We start from the raw sequence: 24109 nt of genomic DNA, 5'->3' as shown, positions 1-24109 counted from the left end.
AAACAATACATCCCCACTGTAGTAACGTACTGATAACAAACAATACATCCCCACTGTAGTAACGTACTGATAACAAACAATACATCCCCACTGTAGTAACGTACTACTAACAAACAATACATCCCCACTGTAGTAACATACTGAGCACAAACACTAAGAGACAGGTTACACCGATACAATAGTGGCCACAGAAATACAACAATTAAAAACACAACTGTGACCAGTTATACACGCTACAACAGTAGACTCAGGCTACAGAAATAAAATACCGGCCCACTGTAAACCACCTGTAATTGTTAATACAACATCTGCTACAGAAGCGTACAATGGCACGACCCCTGAGCACGCCAATGTGACCCTTGGGTAATAAGATGGCCTGGCCTCTGACCTGACCCTATAGGTTCAAGGTCAAAGGCCAGGCCATCATACTTAAGGGCCGTACCAGCTGTTACAAGTGTAACAGGAGAACAGGAGTTGCCGTTACAAATTCAACATGAGTGCCGCTACATGGGAAGAATGCCACACCAGACCAACCAGACCAGCAGCCGGCCTGGGTGGCTGCCAGCTCCAGGGAATTAATCCTGAGCTGCCTCCCCCACCCCACCTCGAGAGGAAGTACGCAGTCTACAGCTGCTCTGGGGTAAGGTGAGGCCCGGACTCTCCAAGATGCTTGGCTCTTTTTCCGTTTTCCAAGGCAAATTCTGTGGCTTCTGGTAAAATGTGTTTTACCTTGTGTGTGTGTGTGTGTGTGTCTGTGTGTGTGTGTGTGTGTGTGTGTGTGTGTGTGTGTGCAATGAGGGGTGGTGGGCAGGTATGCGGATGCAGCTGTGGAATAAAAAGAACTAAATTGAGTACACGATCAGCCATTAAGGTCACAGGTCGTACCTTCTGTGCAAAACAGCAGCTCACCTTACAGCAGCTAACTCACCCACCGCACTCCAGCAACACCCTCTGGCCACATGAGGGGAAGGCTGTGTTAAAATGAAATCAAATCACTTTTCTTCTGCTCTACTATCCTGTCTATTTCCATATGACTGAAAATCCGGGATACTATTACTATCCTCCAGCATATAACCGCGTCACAGACCATTGTAGTTTCTGTTATCTGTCCTTCCCATGTCCTATCCTTCAGGAGATAACCTCGTCATACATCATCAAGTCTTCTGTTATCTCTCCTTCTTATCTGTTGTCACCTAGCGCAGATAACCTCCTCACAGGACATCAGGTCTTTTGTTACCTGTCCTTCCCATGTACTGTCAAGCAGATACCCTCGTCACAGACCATCAGGTCTTCTCTTACCTGTCTTTCCATGTACCTCAGTGGTCCTGTCTCCCTTGTTTACTCTATCCCTCTATTGACAAGACCATCTACGTCATCACGTCTTTTTTCAACGCGTTGCTTTCAAACCTGATGGCTCGAACTCAACTTTCAGGACTGTCTTATTTCCATACAAAAGGCTGGTCCCACTACGACAAACAAGATCCTATTACGATATAAAAGAAAGTTTTACTGAAATATGCACAGCTCCTATTTTGACATACAGGGAAACCCCATCTCTACACACAGGAAATTTCTGTTTCCACTTCCAAGTAGACCGCATTTCCAGAAATATGAGGAACAAATCCTTTTTCTTGTGCGAGAGGAAGTGTGGAGGCAGGGGGGAAGGAGGTCCACACGCATCTCCCCCTTCAGAGAAGGATCCACTGTCGTTGCCGTAGCTCCATCAAAGTCCTCCACCGCTCCACCACATCGAAGACGGTGTTCCACTGTTGTACCTCCACCAAACTCCTCCACAACTCCACCTCATCGAAGACGGTGATCCACTGTTATAGCTCCACCAAAGTCCTCCCCCACTCCATCTTATCGGAGACGGTGATCCACTGTTGTAGCTCCTGCAAAGTCCCCACATCCGTCCACCTTATCGATGACCTGTCGGAGGCAACTCGTGCGGGGAGAGCGAGTGAAGAACGGGCCGACCGCCCGACACCGAGATTGAGACAAAGCGGGATGGGGCGGGGCATCCAATACTGTACATGGTGAAGAATGACCGGTATTGGCGAGCCCCCCGCACACCCTGCTGGAGGAGGAAGGCTGAGCCAAGCTGAGGAAGCCATGGCATTTCCCGGTAAGTTATATGGAGGAGTGAGAGGGACGGGAGGGAGAAGAAGGGTACAGAAGGCAAGCGACGGCAGCAAGGGAGAAAGAGACGGAAGAGCGGGTCAGAGTCAGCACTGGAAGAAGGGGAAGAAACGAAACGACGTGGGGAGGAGGAGGGAGAGATGGGAAAGTGTCGACACTACAATGGGACGAGGATCACAAGACATGAGAAACAGGCACACAGGGAGGAAAAGACATAGAAAAGATTCTAAAAAAGAAAAAAGAAAATGAAGCAGAACGACAAGACAGAAACAAAGAAAACATCAACTGGACACTGAGAATACAAAAGAGAAAAGAGGTCAGTGAAGATAATGGAGGACAGGAGAAATACAGAGGAAAAAAAAAAGCAAAGAGAATAACATTTGTTGAAATGGATGGGTGGAGACGAGTGAGCTGCTGAACTTTGCCACTTCAAGACCAGCCAACAGCAGGTCAGCTTACAGCAGGCCAGCCCACAGCAGGCCTCGTCCCTCCACCAGCCTACCGTACCGTGTACAGTCAAGATTTGGTTGGAAAGTTTTCATAACGCTACATGAGAGATTTTCACCTTGAATCTCAATGTGAGAGGCCAAAATGCAGGCACAACAACAGCGTCGACCATGCGAAACTCTGGGTCGGTGTTTGTGTCCGGAAGTCGTGAGGAACGAGCGGTGCAGAGAGGGACAAGGGAGACCCCACGAGATGTTTGGGGAGATAGTGCTATCCCTCAGCCCAGCGCCAGGGGTCCAGGCTGGCCCAGGACGTGGTCACTTACCAGCGCCGCCAGAGACGGCTACTGGGAAAGGGGGGTGGGGGGGGGGCGTCAGCAGAGAGGGACTCTTCCTCCGTCAGCAGCGAGAGGGACTTTTCCTCCACAACACAGGGAGGGATGAAGAGACAACAGGAAATTATAAATGCTAAATGAGGAGAAAGAAAATATAAAATAAATATTAAAGAAATTACATACAAACTGACCGAGCAACACACAGACAGACAGATATACTCATGCAAGGCCTCCTCTTTCCCTCCGTACATAGACAGTCAGACAGACAGACAGACAAACAGACGAACACACACAGACACAGCTAGTAATGACAAACGATCGTCACGTTATCTGCCACATCCCAGGCAAGAGAGATACACAGACCACGATCACGTCAAGAGTGGATGGCTGAGCCGTACTGCAGGGCCGGCTTCTTACACACACACACACACACACACACACACACACACACACACACACACACACTACAGCCAGTACCCAGAAGTTACCATCACGAACACAGGGTAGCCTACGACCATCAAGGTTGACTGGCGGGATTATGATAACCTGAACTCTCTCTCTCTCTCTCTCTCTCTCTCTCTCTCTCTCTCTCTCTCTCTCTCTCTCTCTCTCTCTCTCTCTCTCTCTCTCTCTCTCTCAATTCTGTAACTGGAAAAAAACTGTTTCGTTGAATGTTATAGTTCCATAATACTGGAAGTGGGAGGGAGTCCCAGAAACCTCTCACGCTCAAGACGTGAACCTTCACGATAGTGAGAATTTATGTCACAGGAGAAAAAAAAAAAAAAATATATATATATATATATATATATATATATATATATATATATATATATATATATAGATATATATATATATTGTGAGACACTGTCGTGTGGCTACCGAAGTGCAATTAACTCATCATCGTTATAGTATGAACACCAACTGACCCTGAAGAACACGTCATCAGTTTCATATAACAATAAAGAAATCATAAAGAAAACCTAAAAAAGATTCGTCATTTGACCAGCGGGCGTCCATTACGACAAGAGCGACGTCGATGAAATTGCACACGAACAAGCAATGACCATTATGCTTTTACACATGACCTTGAGCACGACCTTCTGGTATGACGCCATGTCTGGCCTTTAACCTAACACTTTAAGAGTTAAGTAACCTGGCACCTGAAGAATCAGGTGACCTGGCACCTGAAGAGTCAGGTGACCTGGCACGTCGAGTCAGGTGACCTGGTACCACCTTAAGGGTCAGTTGTCACGATACCAAAGGGTTCTTCTACCGTCGTCCTCCAAGGGGTAAACCTCCAGCTGCCAACACGAGGCCTCACCAGCACGTAAGTAAAGTCAACATTCCCGGAGTGCCAGCGGCCACACTCAGCTGACCCGGATACAGCTGGGATGGGAGCTGCCGCTGGCAACAACTTATCTTGATAAAGGTCCGACAGGCTCGGGGCCTCACGACAGCCATTACTACCACGGGTTGTTAAGCTCCTTAACAGGTCAAGGCTAATTAGACCCAGCCACTGGTTGAACAGCCGGACGCGAACACGTGATGGGGCATGAAATGGTCCGGCTGGTGGCGTACGGGACAGACCAGCTCCTCTACCTCCACCCCGGGCCAAACTGGGCCAAATAGCCTTCAGGGACTCCACTCCTGGCCAGCCATATCCAGATTTGGCCAAAACTCAAGGGGGTTTCCACCCCTGGCCAGACCCAGACTAGGACAGAATCAAGGTGTTTCCAGCCCTGGCCAGACTCATCCTTGGGCTGGACTCGACAGGTTCCAGGGAGGACCTTGCAACTCCATCACGGAGGATCGCCGTTACCCTCTGGCGACATGTGCACATCAACACAGTTGATGCCCCGGGCCGTCGTAGTGCTACATCACGCTGGTCTTAATGAAGAAATTCCGCATGGCCGGGACTAGTGCAATGGCCCTTACATCCCGTTGTCGGCACAACCAAGCAACCCCCCCCCACCTCATCCGCCTCTCAATATCCATGAAGTGCGAGACCTTGAGCACGACGGTACGACCCTTGCACACGACGGTACGACCCTTGGGCACGACGGTATGACCCTTGAGCACGACGGTACGACCCTTGAGCACGACGGTGCGACCCTTGAGCACGACGGTATGACCCTTGGGCACGACGGTACGACCCTTGAGCACGACGGTGCGACCCTTGAGCACAACGGTACGATCCTTGAGCACGACGGTACGATCCTTGAGCAAGACGGTGCGATCCTTGAGCACGACGGTACGACCCTTGAGCACGACGGTACGACCCTTGAGCACGACGGTGCGACCCTTGAGCACGACTGTATGACCCTTGAGCACGAGGGTACGACCCTTGAGCACGACGGTGCGACCCTTGAGCACAACGGTACGATCCTTGAGCACGACGGTACGACCCTTGAGTACGACGGTGCGACTCTTGAGCACGACGGTGCGACCCTTGAGCACGACGGTGCGACTCTTGAGCACGACGGTATGACCCTTGAGCACGACGGTACGACAGTTGAGCACGACGGTACGACCGTTGAGCAAGACGGTGCGACCCTTGACCACGATAGTACGACCCTTGACCACGACGGCACGACCTTTCAGCACGACAGTACGACCCTTGAGCACGACGGTGCGACCCTCCAGCACGATGGTACGACCCTTAACTGTGATAACCTGGCCTTTGATTCTGAAGCAGAAGAAAAGTTTCCTCATAACAATTACACACACACACACACACACACACACACACACACACACACAAAATGAGTCTGAAGCCAGGTGAGGCCTCACCAGCTTCCTCACACAGCCAGGATGAATGAAGGAGCCCGACGATAAGACCAGCTGCCTCGTCGTCCTCATCACTCACAAGAGCCAGCTGAGGCAAGAAGATGAGGGGGGGGGGGGGAGGAGGACCTGCCATAAATGGAACAGCCGCGGCCCTCCTTACTCAGCAGGGTGTATATAACACCGGGAGGCAATAATCCTGGGAGCGAGGAGGAGGAGGAGGTAAGGCAAGAGATGGCAGAGGAGGTAGGGCGGGAGGAAGCAAGGTGAGGGGAGGCAGGGTTTGAGGCGACATATTAGAGGAGACGTGATATGAGAAGGTACGGCAACAGGAGGGCATGATGAGAAAGGGTAAGATGAGGCAGGGGAAGAGGAGGCAGGGTAAGGGGAGGCGGGGCAATATGAGGTAGGGTAAGGGGAGGCGGGGCAAGAAGAGGCAGGGTAAGGGGAGGCGGGTTAAGATGAGGCAGGGTAAGGAGAGGCAGGGCAAGACGAGGCAAGGCAAGATGAGGCAGGGTAAGGGGAGGCAGGGAAAGATGAGGCAGGGTAAGAGTAGATATCGCCAAGGTAGTGGGCCTGAGGGCCGGCCCGGGAGGTGGCTGGTGTGGTGAAGTTAACAGGGGTGGGAGACGGGAAGGCGACCCGACCGGTGGTGGACCTGCAGTAGTAAGGTCGGACTCGGGCCACTCAGTCAGTCATCCCCCTCCTGCTGCTCTACTGGATGAGGACTCCTCCCAACCTTCCCGGGACTCAGGTCCGGCCGGCCTACCTCATTATGAGTCTTTAGGGGACATCTCTCTCTCTCTCTCTCTCTCTCTCTCTCTCTCTCTCTCTCTCTCTCTCTCTCTCTCTCTCTCTCTCTCTCTCTCTCTCTCAAACCCGACATTTTCCACTGGCGAGGGCAGCAGTGGACGGGAAGGACAGGCCGGCCTATTAAGAGGTTGGAGCCGCTTAAACCTCCACCTCACAACCTCAAGTACACGGCGTCAATGGCTCACAACCTCACACCCAAGCCATACAGAAGCACAGAGCAAATGATACTCTGCCAGCCACACAACCCCATGTACAACACCCCAGTGACAACCTCAAGAACAAAACGTAAATAATAACTCCAAGGACATAACCTCAATGGGAACCCTAAAAACAAACTCTCAACTATATCTCAAGCACAATACCTCAATTATTTCCCCATAAACAAAATCTTAAAGCAAAAATCCCATCGTAAAATCCTCAACGCTACAACCCCATCACAAATTCCTCAACGCTACAACCCCATCACAACATCCTCAAAGATACAACCCCAAGCATAAAACCTACACGATACAGGCCCCCCCCAAAAAAAACCAAAAGACCTTAACGTAACCCAATGCATGCAACCTCACCCATCTAACTTGACATGATGAGCAGTACAACTATAATGTACGCACAACAACCTCTCGGTCTTAACCTCAACGTTACAGCCTTGAGCTAACAACCTCAGCGACACCATCCAAACGAAACAACCCTAGCCTGGTAGTCCTACATAACCCCAAAACCCCTCCACATCACGAGAACATAAAGCACCCACACAACCGCGTAACCTCAACCCAGCCAGGCAGAACACAGATATATTTTTTGGCGGTGAAAGGTCGCCCTCTGAGCACGACGGTGCGATCCCTGAGCACAACGGTACGATCCTTGAACACGACGGTACGATCCTTGAACACGACGGTACGATCCTTGAACACGACGTTACGATCCCTTAAACACGACGGTACGATTCTTGAACACGACGGTACGATCCTTGAACACGACGGTACGATCCTTGAACACGACGGTGCGATCCTTGAGAACGACGGTACGATCCTTGAACACGACGGTGCGATCCTTGAGAACGACGGTACGATTCTTAGAGTATGAGAGTATGATCCTCCTTGGGCACAACAACACGATTCTTGAGTATGATGGCACGATCCCTGAATATGACGGTCCGATATTTGATCCCGACGCTACGACCCTTGAGCACGACGGTACGATGGTCTGAGCACGATGGCACGAACCTTTACCATGATGGACTGGTCTCTGATGTGACCCGTGGAGAATAAGTCATGTTTTTTTTTTCAATTACCGCCTGGTATGGCAAGCTAAACGGTAAAGAAAAAAAATAAACTTGAGAAAATTGTTCAGAAAGCTGGGAAATTGGGTACCAAGACTACACCATTAGATCTGGCGTATCAGGAGTGTACAGTGAAGCAGGTGGAGGTGATCATGCAAGATACACCACATCATCCTCTACACCACTACCATGTGGGTATTGCTCAGGCCAGGAAGATGACTGTCTCAGCGCACACAGCGCACACCATTCACGACACCACTTGTACCACAAACCATTATGCTACTGTTGACCCATCTAGTAACTCTCCTGTGACCTACGTAGCTTCTGAGTACAATAGATGATTCTCATGCGATATCTTAGGTGCTGCTTTTTATGTGATATCTTTTGTGCTGCTTTTATATGATATCTTATGTGCTGCTTCTATGTGATATGTGTTGCTTTTATGTGATATTTTATGAGGAGCTTCTATGCGATGTTTTATAATTCTATTTCATAACTCTTACACTGTTTAACCTTGACCTGAGCTTCTAGCCATAAAGACTTTAATTTTGTATCATGTATACAAATTGAGAATAATGACATCTTATCTCAAAGGTCAAGTCAGACACCAGGCCATCATGCCCAAGGGTCGTACCGTCTTAATGACCACCTGGAGAAGATCGGTATGGAAAGATGAGAGAGAGAGAGAGAGAGAGAGAGAGAGAGAGAGAGAGAGAGAGAGAGAGAGAGAGAGAGAGAGAGAGAGAGAGAGCTGCTCACAATGATGTATGTGTTCGTGAGTAACCTCTCAACACAGCAATCAGGCCTTCAGGCGCTACCGACATTCTATGCAAACTTCAGAACACACATCTAAGGTCACATAAACGCCACACCCGCACACGAACACAAACACACAAACCCCTCAGGAAAACATGAAAATGAAAACAAAATATAATCAGAAAAAGAACACACAAACACACGTGTAGAAGCCCTCAGGCAAACACATATATAAACCCTCTACGCATACACATTAACCTGTGATCACACACACACACACACACACAAGCAGGCGCACACATGAAATAGGTCGTATTCCTAATTCGTCACATACATTTCGGGTACCCAAGTGATGAACAACTTGCCCATTCATCAAATTCATCCACTTCATCATTCATCACGGTGCCTCATTCATCATGCATAACACGAAGGGAGTCACATACAAATGTTGTATTTCCCAAAAATCATGTGATGCCTTCCATAACTACTGGTCTCCCTCTTGGCTGCATCACATGATCGTACTGGCTGGATCACATGGCTTGATTCACTGGCTGAGTCACATGATTCTCTTACGCGCTGGATCACATGATGGTCTTCATGGCTGAATCACATGGCTTTATTCCCAGGCTGAGTCACATGGTGCTCTTACTGGTTGAATCACATATAGTCCTGCTTACTGAATCACATGACTTTATCCACAGGCTGAGTCATTCTCCCCTTACCGGCTGGATCACATCATTTTCCACTCGGCTGGGTCACATACTTTTCCCACCGTTGTCACATGATTCTATTCTTATATGGATCACATATCTTCTTTTGAGGATGAATCACATGACTTCCCTGATGGCTGGATCACATGGTATTCTTAAAATCACAAGAACTTCCTCTTGGCTACATCATAATATTTTTTCCCCCCCAGTTGCCTGGCAGCCATGACCCACTTGTCTGGTCTGAGCCATTATACTGACCTTCTCACATGGCTCTTCTTCCACGTGAAGCTGCGTGGTAACATGTGACGCGTCATCAACGCCCACATTCCCTCCTCACCTTAACATCATCTGACGTCCCCAACACTCGGGAATAACTCCCCTACTTAACGTAACTTCCGCCAGACTCGTGCTCGTCTATCTTACGAGATTACGTTCCCAACTCCTTGTCTGACCAGGATCCAAACTCTCTCTCTCTCTCTCTCTCTCTCTCTCTCTCTCTCTCTCTCTCTCTCTCTCTCTCTCTCTCTCTCTCTCTCTCTCTCTTTTTTTCCTCCCCCTCCTCCTCGCAGCTCCCTCATCTAACTTTCGTTAGGGCTCTCGCCCACACGATTCTCCTTCCTGCTGATTCAGATAACTTTCTTCATCATGTCTCTCCATATCCCAGGACGGAGGGTTGGCCAGCCAGCCAGCCAGCCAGCCAGCCAGCCAGCCAGGCAGGAAGGCAGAACCGGATTAGCGTTGCATGAGAACCCCCCTCCTCCCCTCCCCCCCCTCCTCTTGCTACCGGCTGTCCTGGAATTAAATGACACGGCGATTGTTGACGACGATATCATGAACGTTTGAGACAAGCGGGAATGGTTCCATGGCCCGAACCGACGGTACAATCCCTGAGCACGAATGTACGATCCTTGTGCACGACGGTACCATCCTTGTGCACGACGGTACTATCCTTGTGCACGACGGTACCATCCTTGTGCATGACAGCACGATCCTTGTGCACGACGGTACCATCCTTGTGCGCGACGGTAACATCCTTGTGCACGACGGTACCATCCTTGTGCGCGACGGTACCATCCTTGCGCACGACGGTACTATCCTTGTGCACGACGGTACTATCCTTGTGCACGACGGTACCATCCTTGTGCGCGACGGTACCATCCTTGTGCACGACGGTAACATCCTTGTGCACGACGGTACCATCCTTATGCACGACGGTACCATCCTTGTGCGCGACAGTACGATCCTTGTGCACGACGGTACTATCCTTGTGCACGACGGTACCATCCTTGTGCACGACGGTACCATCCTTGTGCACGACGGTACCATCCTTGTGCGCGACGGTACCATCCTTGTGCACGACGGTACTATACTTGTGCACGACGGTACTATCCTTGTGCACGACGGTACCATCCTTGTGCGCGACGGTACCATCCTTGTGCACGACGGTAACATCCTTGTGCACGACGGTACTATCCTTGTGCACGACGGTACTATCCTTGTGCACGACGGTACTATCCTTGTGCACGACGGTACTATCCTTGTGCACGACGGTACTATCCTTGTGCACGACGGTACCATCCTTGTGCATGACAGCACGATCCTTGTGCACGACGATACCATCCTTGTGCACGACGGTACCATCCTTGTGCACGACGGTACTATCCTTGTGCACGACGGTACCATCCTTGTGCATGACAGCACGATCCTTGTGCACGACGATACCATCCTTGTGCACGACGGTACCATCCTTGTGCACGACGGTACCATCCTTGTGCACGACGGTACGATCCTTGTGCACGACGGTACCATCCTTGTGCACGACGGTACGATCCTTGTGTACGACGGTACCATCCTTGTGTACGACGGTACCATCCTTGTGCACGACGGTACCATCTTTGTGCATGACGATACCATCCTTGTGCACGACGGTACCATCCTTGTGCACGACGGTAACATCCTTGTGCACGACGGTACCATCCTTGTGCACGACGGTACCATCCTTGTGTACGACGGTACCATCCTTGTGCACGACGGTACCATCCTTGTGCACGACGGTACCATCCTTGTGCACGACGATACCATCCTTGTGCACGACGGTAACATCCTTGTGCGCGACGGTACCATCCTTGTGCACGACGGTACCATCCTTGTGCGCGACAGTACGATCCTTGAGCACGACGATACCATCCTTGTACACGATGGTACCATCCTTGTGCACGACGGTACCATCCTTGTGCACGATGGTACCATCCTTGTGCACGACGGTACCATCCTTGTGTACGAAGGTTTCATCCTTGTACACGACGGTACCATCCTTGTGCACGACGGTACCATCCTTGTGCACGACGGTACCATCCTTGTGCACGACGGCACCATTCTTGTGCACGACGGTACCGTCCTTGTACACGACGGTACCATCCTTGTGCACGACGGTACCATCCTTGTGCGCGAAGGTACCATCCTTGAGTACGACAGCACCATCCTTGTGCACGACGGTACCATCCTTGTGCACGACGATACCATCCTTGTGCACGACGGTACGATCCTTGTGCACGACGGTACCATCCTTGTGCACGACGGTACCATCCTTGAGCACGACGGTACCATCCTTGTGTACGACGGTACCATCCTTGTGCACGACGGTACCATCCTTGTGTACGACGGTACCATCCTTGTGCACGACGGTACCATCCTTGAGCACGACAGTACCATCCTTGTGCACAACGGTACCATCCTTGTGTACGACGGTACCATCCTTGTGCACGACGGTACGATCCCTGAGCACGAAGGCGCAACCCTTTTGCACGACGGTACCATTCTTGTACACGACGGTACCATCCTTGAGCACGACGATACCATCCTTGTGCACGACGGTACCATCCTTGTGCACGACGGTACCATCCTTGAGTACGACAGTAAAATCCTTGCGCACAACGGTAACATCCTTGTGTACGTCGGTACCATCCTTGTATATGACGGTACCATCCTTGTATATGACGGTACCATCCTTGTGCACGACGGTACCATCCTTGTGCACTACCGTACCACACTTGTGCACGACGGTACCATCCTTGTGCACGACGGTACCATCCTTGTGTACGACGGTACCATCCTTGTATACGACGGTACGATCCTTGTGCACGACGGTACCATCCTTGAGCACGACGGTACCATCCTTGTGCACGACGGTACCATCCTTGAGCTCGACGGTACCATCCTTGTGTACGACGGTACCATCCTTGTGCACGACGGTACCATCCTTGTGCACGACGGTACAATCCTTGTGTACGACGGTACCATCCTTGTGCACGACGGTACCATCCTTGAGCACGACGGTACCATCCTTGTGCACGACGGTACCATCCTTGAGCTCGACGGTACCATCCTTGTGTACGACGGTACCATCCTTGTGCACGACGGTACCATCCTTGTGTACGACGGTACCATCCTTGTGCACGACGGTACCATCCTTGAGCACGACGGTACCATCCTTGTGCACGACGGTACCATCCTTGAGCTCGACGGTACCATCCTTGTGTACGACGGTACCATCCTTGTGCACGACGGTACCATCCTTGTGTACGACGGTACCATCCTTGAGCACGACGGTAACATCCTTGAGCGCGAAGGTACCATCCTTGTGCACGACGGTACCATCCTTGAGCACGACGGTACCATCCTTGAGCACGAAGGTATCATCCTTGAGCACGACGGTACCATCCTTGAGAACGACGGTACGATCCTTGGTCACGATGGTAAAATCTTTTGAGCACGATAGTACGACCCTTGAGCACGATGTTACGACCCTTGATCATGGTGATATCTTGGCCTTTTACCTGTCACTTAAGGGTTAGAGGCCAAGATATCGTACCCGTCGTGTTCATGGGTCGTATCACTCAAGGGATCCACAAGACAGCACACAGCTCAAGCACAGGAGACTGCAGGGTCGACCCACCGTGAACAACGAGGTGAGACAGGAGACACACGCCACAGTAAACCAAAGCTCTGGACCTCACCTTCGCTTACGTGGGCCACTGCTCTCCCACCTTGCCCAGGGTGGGACACCTGTGGGCAACATGGAATATTTTCCGGGGCCACGATCTTCTGGGTCCACTCTTTCCCCTCCACTCCAAAATTCCGTGGCCATCATTAGCCAAAATCATAAATCACGAGCTACTGGCATGCAATTTTTTCCTATTTTTCTTAATGAGAGAATTAGAAAAATTCTGGATGAAAATCAAACGCTGTTTCACAACCAAATAAACACCTCGTGCGGGAGAGCGGCAACTGGAGTGGTCGTTAATGCAAATTTAAATATAAAAAAGTACATGGCCAGCCCGGCACAGCTCCATCATCAGGTGTGTTTAACGTGGATTAAATGTTACTGGTCGTCGGGGGGTGACCTCGACGCTGGGTGGGGCCTGCCTCCCTCCCTCCATGTTTTACACCAATGAAATCCTCATTCTGGTAAAAGCTCCGGCTCTTTGCAGCCTTTCAATATGCTAAGAAGCGTAACGACCCTGACCGTGTCTGACGTCCACTTCCGTCCACCTCCTAGACTCGACCTCAGGGCCTCGAGTTATACCTCCTCCTTTTCGTCGAGCAGCGAAGCTCTCTCTCTCTCTCTCTCTCTCTCTCTCTCTCTCTCTCTCTCTCTCTCTCTCTCTCTCTGAGCCGTGTTTCTCTCTTGCTACAACCGTTCCACTTCTCACACCCGGGTCTTCACAAATACCTATGAAGTCGTCACCCACTTTATCCTTTTGCGACAAGAAACACAAGATTAACACGTGAAGTTGGTTTTCTCTTCATGTATGAAGCTATCCTGCAAAGCCAGAAGAGGCCTTCCATTTCCAGCCTGTGTATTCCTCTTGCAGATGATGCTCCTTTATCTGTAGAGCAGAGAACACTTCGCCATCACTAACTAGAGGGTGTCACAGGGTATGTAAATTAACCAGGAATCACGGAGTATGTAAATCGACCAGGAATCCGACCAGACTAATGCATCGTCCACCTCACCCACACGACAGATAGGCAGGGAAGCCACTCACACCAACTGAGGTGCTCAATTGACCCGACAACTGTGTAAACACACTTGGGATTCTCTGGTTCAAAAGTGCTCGTTAAGTCTCATGGTATGTCAAGTGTAATAACAGACTTAGGACGTAATTGATGCGATGACCCTTAATGTCTCTTGTGAAATGCAGGCAAGGAGTCATGTGAAGTGCAGGCAAGGAGTCATGTGAAGTGCAGGCAAGCAAACCTTGTATATTAATGATACAGTCCAGTGTTTGCTTTGCTTTACGTATGATGTGTTAACTGTACGATATCTTACGAAATTCTTTACCAATTCATAATAGTCTTCGCTGAGCGTAAGGAGACTCCAGACATTACTGACCCAACACTGCGTGTCATGTTCCTCTCCACGCAGAGTATAAACAGACTAGGGCCACTGATGACCCAGCAAATGGTTATGGTCTCGATCTATGTCAACTGTACACGCTCATAAGTTACTCCCACAACCTGTACACACACTCGGAGCACTGCTCACTCACTCACTATGATGTTTATTAGTGTCGGCAAAATAACTGTGAAATAAAAGAGAGTGAGAAACACCGTTGCACCAGAAGCTCAGGTGATGTGTCAGTGATGGTCGACGATGGGAGTGCACTACGAGGAACAGAGAGACAGTAGACTGTGCACAACGACAGTGACGCCCATCAGGCAACCCCACTGACGTCCTCATCTGTTGGATGATAGACCTCTACAGGAGCCTTCAGTGGCCACCAGAACCTCCATCCAGGTCCTCCGCCACAAACTAGGTCGTCGCCTGGTACACCTCTTCTGAGGGAATCACATTCCCTTTACCAACAAAGGTGAGAATTTTCAGTCTCAGTGTAGTAGTATATGCAAAATATTATCATGTTTCCATCTCATTTCGCGTCACTTCTCAGACACTGTCTCCATTCATAACTTTTCTTTCTTACGCCTTCTTTTCCACCACATACATTACCCAGCCTTCTTTCACCTTGCCTTCACCCTTCCATCTTTTCTACCTTCCTCCTACACTCCACATTCATACCACTTGCCTCAACACATCATCCATGTGCGTTCTTCACATATTCTAACACTGCCTCACATGGAACAGCGACATAAATCTTCCCGCTCTGGGCAAGGTTTACGGCACCTAAGCCCTCCCCTCCCCTTCGTCTGCTTCTATATATGTTCGCAACCAAGACACAAAGACCGCGGAGCTGAGCCAAGTCTGGAAGACCTCACGCATCAAGCGCCACCAGGACACACTTGCATCCCTGGTCTGGATCCAAGGACGTCGGTGTATCAACCTCATACTGTCTTTACTCCACTGCAGCCACATGGACCGTCTCCTGGACCTGACGAGGGAAGATTAAGACTGAAGACATAACATGAAGGCTATTCATGTCCTCATTGTCTTGGAAGCTACACTAAACACGACTACATTACCATACACTTAGATGAGAAGGATTGCTAATTAAATTCCGCTTATTCTTGTTGGCATCATGGACAAAAGGAGACTTAGATTTTGTAAAGAAGAAAGAGGTTAAATAAGAAACACGTTCCCGGGCCGGTTCCAGCCTGCATCACATTTCGTGACCACGGACGACGTATAAGAAGAGCGAGTCGGTCGACCAAAATATTTACGGCACCAAACCGCCACACACAGCACTGCTCCGGAAGCCCTCAGCACCCTGCCTTCTACAGCGCCTGTGTCAGGAGACGCTCAGGCGAGCAGACGTAAGGAGAAAAACCAGGTCTTGCTACAGAAGACGCTGAGGTGAGCAGCCACACAGGCATCTGTTACTGCTACTGAGGACACTGAGGTCAGCAGGCACAGAGGCATCAATTAGTGCTACTGAGGACGCTGAGGTCAGCAGGCACAGAGGCATCAGTTACTGCTGCAGGAGACGGTGAGGTGAGCAGGGAAATAGACATCACCTCCTGCTACAGCGTTCACATCAGACACTAAATGGAGAACACTAAGGTGGCAAACGCACTTTCCTTTGGCGTCTACACTTGGAGGAGAGGCAGCGTCTACGTCAGGAGGACGTTATGGCAATAACGCTTCAGGAGATATACACCAGACCTCGCAATATGGACTACACAAAGAGCTTTCTACAGCGTCTACTGCAACACTACACGAAAGAAATCAGCATTTCCTCAGCCTCTCTGATACGGTTTTAGGACCCCCAACTTCAATCTTCCTACAATATCCTTACCAGACATCCCACGACAGACACTGTATTACTTGATATCACGAACGGAGCAAAGTGAAACGACCCTTGAGACCGATGGTTCGACCCCTCGAGTATGACGTCATGGTCTTTCATCTGACCCTGAAGGGTCGGGTGATAACACCAGGCCATCATAACCGAGGCTTGTACCGCCCTGATGAAGGCTTTGCACCGCCGTACGCCAGAACTGTACCGCCGTACTCACGAACTGTACTAGCGTACCTCAAGAACTGTACCGTCGTACTCCAGAACTGTACCGCCGTACTCATGAGCTGTACCGCCGTACTCACGAACTGTACCGCCGTACTCACGAACTGTACCGCCGTACTCACGAGCTGTATTAGCGTACCTCAAGAACTGTACCGCCGTACTCCAGAACTGTACCGCCGTACTCACGAACTGTACCGCCGTACTCAACGGGAGTGACGTTGTACTCAGGTCTCGCGCCGTTAAGCTCTGGTCTCGTAAACTCGTGCTTAGGTCATGTACCGTCGTTCTCAAGCGTGGTAACTTCGTACCCACTTCTCGCACCGTCGTGCTCAAGGTTCGCACCGTCGTGCTCTAGCGGTAGGGAGAGACAAGCAGGCACGCCACAGGGGTCAAGATCAAATCAGAGAAGAGCGAAGCGCCATTATAAGATTTCCTCCCCCAGACACCGCAGGGCAAACCATCTCTCCACAGGATACAACAAAGCGCGGGCGGGGGAAATGGTGCGTAGCTTGAGCGAGGGAGGGAGGCGAGGGAGGGAGGGAAGGAAGAGGGGAGAAAGGGAAGGAAGGAGAGGGGTTTCAATCCCCCTGGAGGGTATACGGTGGCCCTCCTCCCAATTCTCTTCTGGATATTGGGCGCCAATGGTTTTATTAGAGCAGTCGTAAGGGCGGTTCCTGCCTCCCTCGCACACAGTCGACTCTCTCTTCCCTGTCCCTCTCCTCGGCACGAGTCTTGCCTCTAATTGCCAGCATCTCAGACGCCTGGCTCTTAACGCTGCTGGCTGCCTGGCATTAGTAAACATAGCCTTGCCGTCTCTTTAACCCTAACTGGGTAATGACTATCTTAATGCTGCCTTCACCTGCTCTCAGTCCTCACCCACCATCACCCCTGCTCCAACCATAGCCACACTATTATCTGGGCTGATGCACGCAAACACGTGCACGGAGTGTGTGCTTGCGTGCGTAAGCGACTGCTCACAAAGAAGCAGAGAGAGAGAGAGAGAGAGAGAGAGAGAGAGAGAGAGAGAGAGAGAGAGAGAGAGAGAGAGAGAGAGAGAGAGACGACACACCCTCTAACTCCTACTGAGGCTCAGGAACACACGCTCTAACTCCTACTGAGGCTCAGGAACATAACCTCTAACTCCTGCTGAGGCCCAGGATCACACCCTCTAACTCCTGCTGAGGCTCAGGAACACACCCTCTAACTCCTGCTGAGGCTCAGGAACATAACCTCTAACTCCTGCTGAGGCTCAGGAACACACCCTCTAACTCCTGCTGAGGCTCAGGAACATAACCTCTAACTCCTGCTGAGGCTCAGGAACACACCCTCTAACTCCTGCTGAGGCTCAGGAACATAACCTCTAACTCCTGCTGAGGCCCAGGATCACACCCTCTAACTCCTGCTGAGGCTCAGGAACACACCCTCTAACTCCTGCTGAGGCTCAGGAACATAACCTCTAACTCCTGCTGAGGCTCAGGAACACACCCTCTAACTCCTGCTGAGGCTCAGGAACATAACCTCTAACTCCTGCTGAGGCTCAGGAACACACCCTCTAACTCCTGCTGAGGCTCAGGAACATAACCTCTAACTCCTGCTGAGGCTCAGGAACACACCCTCTAACTCCTGCTGAGGCTCAGGAACATAACCTCTAACTCCTGCTGAGGCTCAGGAACACACCCTCTAACTCCTGCTGAGGCTCAGGAACACACCCTCTAACTCCTGCTGAGGCCCAGGATCACACCCTCTAACTCCTGCTGAGGCTCAGGAACACACCCTCTAACTCCTGCTGAGGCCCAGGATCACACCCTCTAACTCCTGCTGATGCCTGGCATAACACTGTGTAACTTTTGTTCGAGAAAATAAAAATCATCCTCGGGCTTCAATATCATTATGGACCTTCCTGACGCCCCTGGATATTGGTGAGCCAGGTTTCATTAACCTCCTGAGAACGACGGTGCGATCCTAGAGCAAGACGGTACGACCCTTCAACATGACGGTACTGTCATACAGCACGAAGGTGCGATCCTAGAGCAAGACGGTACGACCCTTCAGCATGACGGTACTGTCATACAGCACGACGGTGCGATGCTAGAGCAAGACGGTACGACCCTTCAGCATGACGGTACTGTCATACAGCACGACGGTGCGATGCTAGAGCAAGACGGTACGACCCTTCAGCATGACGGTACTGTCATACAGCACGACGGTGCGATGCTAGAGCAAGACGGTACGACCCTTCAGCATGACGGTACTGTCATACAGCACGACGGTGCGATCCTAGAGCAAGACGGTACGACCCTTTACCATGACGGTACCATCCTGGAGCATAACGGTGCGATCCTTAAGCAAGACGGCACGTACCATCCTTGAGAATTACGGGGCTGGTTAATCCGTCCGGTTCATCATCCGGACGTGTTGTATCGCCGGCTATATTTCTTCGCCTCATCATCCTGACCTTCTATACGGCTGGTTAACCTACCCAGTTCATCATCCAGGCGAGCTGTGAGGATGATTAACCCCCCTGATATGATGTAGGGCTGGTTAATCCCAGACTCATCATCCTGACTTGCTGTGAGGCTGGCTAATTCACAAAAACTCATCATCCTGACGTGATGTAGGGCGTTTAATTCCTCCATTCATCATTCTGACGTGCTAGGGCAGGTTAATTAACAAAAACTCATCATCCTGACGTGATGTAGGGATGGTTAATCCCCCAGAACTCATCATCCCAACGTACTGTGAAGCTGGTTAACCCCCCCCCTTAATAATCACCATCCTACCGTACTTTACGGTTGGTTAATCTCCCTCAACTCATCATCTTGACGTGCTGTAGGGCTGGTTAATGCTCCTAAACTCATTATCCTGACGTGCTGTTGGCCTGGTTTATCCACCGTGCTCATTGCCCTCACGACTCATGAGTCTCCCGCACTCACCAGTCTGGCGCAGGTAAATGAGAGTTAATCAATATGAGAGTATACGAGGTCGAGTTACCCGCCCTCATGTGCTGCCCCGCCTGGCTGGGGCGCACGCGCGTGCACACACACACACACACACACACACACACACACGCACACATGGAGTCATGTTTCGAGCTTATGTTTCGAGCTTCAACTGAGTGCCCCTGAGCACGACAGAACCAACCCCTGAGTACGACATCACGACCCCCTGAGCACGACGGCACGAACCCCTGAGCACGACGACACGAACCCCTGAGCACGACAGCACGAACCCCTGAGCACGACGGCACGAGCCCCTGAGCACGACGGCACGAACCCCTGAGCACGACGACACGAACCCCTGAGCACGACGGCACGAGCCCCTGAGCACGACAGCACGAACCCCTGAGCATGACGACACGAACCCCTGAGCAAGACGGCACGAACCCCTGAGCACGACGACACGAACCCCTGAGCACGACAGCACGAACCCCTGAGCACGAGAGCACCAGCCCCTTAGCACGACGGCACGAACCCCTGAGCACGATGGCACGAACCCCTGAGCACGACAGCACGAACCCCTGAGCACGACGGCACGAACCCCTGAGCACCACGGCACGACACCTTAAGTATAAGAGTGTGACCTATGGATATGATGACCTGGGGTCGGATATCTCAGGTCAGGTCAGAGGTGATAGGCCATCGTACCCAGGGGTCGTACAGTCGTGCTCTGAGGGTAGACTGACACGTTAAGGGCAGCACGTAAGAGCAGCCTAAGGTCACGTTAGACTGAGGTAAGGTCAACAGGAGAGGGAATAACTGGAATAAAATGTCTTGAGGACACAACCCAGCGGCCTCTGCCTCCCGTTGGCCACCTCACTCCCTCATCACAGACGCCGTCACCTGTTGATCTCGTCGTCTTCACCATTTTCTTTCGAACTCACATCCGGCAAATCTCCCCCGCTAACAACAACACACCCATCTCACCCTTCCCTCACTCTCTCCCTGCGCACACAGGTACAACCAATCTCTGTGGACAAATCCAATCAAGCAGCGCTGTCAATCAAGCGCCGATTGGAAGAAACCTCCTCTTCCACCCAATCCCAACCCCAACCACCACCACACATCACATCGACCAATCATCACGAGCCACGTTTTTTTTTTTTTTTTCTTTAAAGCAGAACGTATATTGGAATTGTTTCTGTAAATAAACTCTGATTTAAATATAGGCGACCATGATGGTGAGGGAGGCCTGTATCGAGGGCACCTTCCACCCCAGGTGGGGCGGGGCCCCCAGGAACTGTTGACAATTTTGTAAACTTCAGAGATACAGTATTGTATTTTTACCTGTCTCCCGCCAGGTTCGTCCTCTCTCTCTCTCTCTCTCTCTCTCTCTCTCTCTCTCTCTCTCTCTCTCTCTCTCTCTCTCTCTGACCCGCTAGAGGGAGGTCAGCGTGAGGCAGGGCGTGGAGAGCGAGCGTGCGGCGGCAGCATCAGCCAGGGTGTACAACACAACACTCACTGCCACCCCCCCCCCCCCCGCCTTACCTCATCCAACAACAACAACAACAACAACAACAACAACAGCAGGGAACCCTTATCTCATAACCGTTTCACAAACAGAGCTGCAACAGACGGCCGGAAACACAGCTCTGGGCTGCTGCACAATTCGCTTGCTGGAATAACACAGAAATGTCTTTTATGCGATCCCTCCCTGTCTGTTCCACAGTCACAAGGGAGGGCGAGGCAAATGCTTCCCTCTCCCTCCTTAATATGAGGTCGGCCTCCAGCTTCTAGTATTATATTACTTCACGAACCTCCGCTGTGCTCACAGCTGCGCCCCACAAGCCATGTACACTATATTGTTCAACCTAACAGCTAGCGATAATGACACGTCATTATGCCAAACTGCCAAATTTCGTACCATACTGTCTCACACACACACACACACACACACACACACACACATACATATATATATATATATATATATATATATATATATATATATATATATATATATATATATATATTATTTATTTATTTATTTATTTATTTTGCTTTGTCGCTGTCTTCCGCGTTTGCGAGGTAGCGCAACGAAACAGACGAAAGAAATGGCCCAACCCACCCCCATACACAATGTACACACACACACGTCCACACACGCAAATATACATACCTATACATCTCAATGTACACATATATATACATACACAGACACATCCATATATACCCATACACACAATTCACACTGTCTGCCCCCATTCACTCCCATCGCCACCTCGCCACACATGGGATACCTTCCCCCTCCCCCCTCATGTGTGCGAGGTTGCATTAGGAAAAGACAACAAAGGCCCCATTCGTTCACACTCAGTCTCTAGCTGCCACGCAATAATGCCCGAAACCACAGCTCCCTTTCCACATCCAGGCCCCACACAACTTTCCATGGTTTACCCCAGACGCTTCACATGCCCTGATTCAATCCACTGACAGCACGTCAACCCCAGGTATACCACATCGATCCAATTCACTCTATTCCTTGCCCTCCTTTCACCCTCCTGCATGTTCAGGCCCCGATCACACAAAATCTTTTTTACTCTGTCTTTCCACCTCCAATTTGGTCTCCCACTTCTCCTCGTTCCCTCCACCTCCGACACACACACACACACACACACACACACACACACACACACATATATATATATATATATATATATATATATATATATATATAGGAAAGGATCACAATTTTGCGCGTGATCAAGTATACTCCTATGAGTCCACGGGGAAAATGAAACACGATGATAAGTTCCCATGTGCACTTTCGTGTAATAATCACATCATCAGGGGAGACACAAGAGAGAAATATAAGTCAGTTGATATACAACGAAGAGACGTAGCTAGGACGCCATTTCGTAAACATTCTTGGACAATCGCATGTTTACCAAATGGCGTCCTAGCTACGTCTCTTCGTTGTATATCAACTGACTTATATTTCTCTCTTGTGTCTCCCCTGATGATGTGATTATTACACGAAAGTGGACTTCGGAACTTACCGTGTTTCATTTTCCCCGTGGACTCATAGGAATATACATATATATATATATATATATATATATATATATATATATATATATATATATATATATATATATGTATATATATATATATATATATATATATATATATATATATATATATATATATATATATATATATATATATATATATATGTATATATATAGTCATTGAAGACTCACGCAATATTCTGTCCATGGTCTCACCTGATCACATCGTCACAGGTGCAGGTGATGTGTGGCGTTGGCTATCAAGCCCTTCGTATACCTCGTCGGCTTCTACCACACGTCGTAGCTCGACAATCTTCAGTCCGCCTGGGCGGGGTCGGGGAGCGAGGGGACCTGCCACACACCTACACACTCCACTCCTCCTCTCACACACCAAGACGGAACTGGCTCAGCGAAGTCTTCGTTTCTCGCACCGGAACAACCGTGCCAATCATCCCACTGTCATATCTACCCTCCTGTGGATGATCCCTTGTTCAATCCTCTCATCTCTGACCACGACCACAGGAGTAGCCCTGCCTGTGTACGACCCTCCCCACTTCCCCCTGTCCTCTGGTCACGTCAAGGACCCTCCCCTCACCACCACAATCACTCGTCCTACGACTAGCGCTACCAGTAGTGGTAAATACGACCACTCACTCCACTTTAGAACGACGGACATAATGTGACGGGGTACAGACGCCCACCCACCGCCACAAGCCACAGCCTGCAATGTTTCAGTTTCTTCTGAGAACAGAATCTGTCCACACTACTTATAACCTTCCCGAGGAAGACCGTCCATCCGTTGCACCACTACACACAGCCCGGGGCTCGGGCCACTGGATGGAAACAAGACGGCTCTCTCTGTAGTATGATCGTGTCTCCCCGCTGTACAGATTACGATAATAGGATACTATTACCGTCCTCCAGCAGACAGCTTTGTAAAAGATCATCATCAGGTCTTCTGTTACGTGCCTTAACCGTATCATCTCTCTCTCTCTCTCTCTCTCTCTCTCTCTCTCTCTCTCTCTCTCTCTCTCTCTCTCTCTCTCTGTTTCTCGTTCCCGTCTTTTCTTTCTGCTTCACATATACGTGGGCAGCTGGCATTCACTCCAAAAAAAAAAAAAAATTACTTCAACATGTAACACCAAACAACACGTGTCTCACACATGTTGTCCTTAACTCTAGAATTATTTGTGGTGAGCGCTACGCTCTAGCCTTGCATTTTGGCAACATCTACTTGTATATGTTCACAGGCAGGTACTCTCCTCTACTTCATTATTTTGTCTCCATCTATCTAGATGAGGAATGTAGGATACCTCTACTGTCGTCCAGCAGATAACCTCGTCATACACCATCAGGTCGTCT

The 24109-nt window shown here is 50.2% G+C and overlaps 1 protein-coding gene across 1 annotated transcript in view; it reads right to left on the bottom strand.

Annotated features, from left to right (window-relative positions):
• Window positions 1-24109, bottom strand: part of Dpp10 (Dipeptidyl peptidase 10) — a 788027-nt gene that overhangs the window by 747658 nt on the left and 16260 nt on the right. The gene's annotated exons all lie outside the window — the stretch shown is intronic.

Source organism: Panulirus ornatus, chromosome 16 (assembly GCF_036320965.1).
Source record: "Panulirus ornatus isolate Po-2019 chromosome 16, ASM3632096v1, whole genome shotgun sequence".
In the NCBI taxonomy this organism is placed as follows: Eukaryota; Metazoa; Arthropoda; class Malacostraca; order Decapoda; family Palinuridae; genus Panulirus; species Panulirus ornatus.
Note: the sequence above shows the minus strand (reverse complement) of the source record. Positions and strands in the feature narration are given on the sequence as shown.